Genomic DNA, 656 nt, shown 5'->3' with positions numbered 1-656 from the left:
CAAGACACCCCCAGGCTCTTCTGCCAAAGGCCCCACACCGACTCAAGGAGCCGTGGGTCTGGGAGCCAGGAGGGGAGCCCTAGGTGACAGCTACAGGTGAGGGGGGGCAGCAGACAGCGCCCCTGCATCCCAGATCCACACTGGAGCTCCAGACCCACAGACACCCAGCCCCTGACCTGCCCCCCCACCCCACTGGAGTCCAGCTTTCCCACTCCTGTATTGGAAGAATGGAGTCCCAGGAGAGTGCCGTCTAGTACAGCAGATGGAACAACAGCCAGGACAAGGTCAGCATGAATGTGTCAGCCTCGGAGAGTTCAGGCTGTGAGCACATCTGTACCAAACTATGCACTGGGAAGCTGGGCATCGCCATGAAGGTGATAAGCGGAATTATTCTTTTCTGGGTCATCTTCATCTTCGGCTATATTACCGGCTCCTACATCCACAAGTGCAAATAGCAGAGTCTGCTGGATACCTTCTCCAGGAGCCCTCCACTACCCAGAAACCTCTTACTTCTCAACTTAGATCACCAAGGCTGGCCTCTGGGGGCACATGTACCAATAGATATAGATATGAACACATAGGGATAGATGGACACATTCTAAGTCTCAAAGAGACAACATTACTAGAGTGACAGACACATACTGAAACAGACACTA

The 656-nt window shown here is 53.4% G+C and overlaps 1 pseudogene; it reads left to right on the top strand.

Moving 5' to 3' along the window:
• The first annotated feature begins 227 nt into the window (after positions 1-227).
• On the top strand, positions 228-455 carry LOC141519938 (small integral membrane protein 1 pseudogene; annotated as a pseudogene).
• The last annotated feature ends 201 nt before the right edge of the window (positions 456-656 follow it).

The sequence above is a fragment of the Macrotis lagotis genome, chromosome 4 (assembly GCF_037893015.1).
Source record: "Macrotis lagotis isolate mMagLag1 chromosome 4, bilby.v1.9.chrom.fasta, whole genome shotgun sequence".
NCBI classification, from domain to species: domain Eukaryota; kingdom Metazoa; phylum Chordata; class Mammalia; order Peramelemorphia; family Peramelidae; genus Macrotis; species Macrotis lagotis.
The sequence above is the reverse complement of the archived record's forward strand: the minus strand, read 5'-3'. Positions and strand labels throughout refer to the sequence as shown.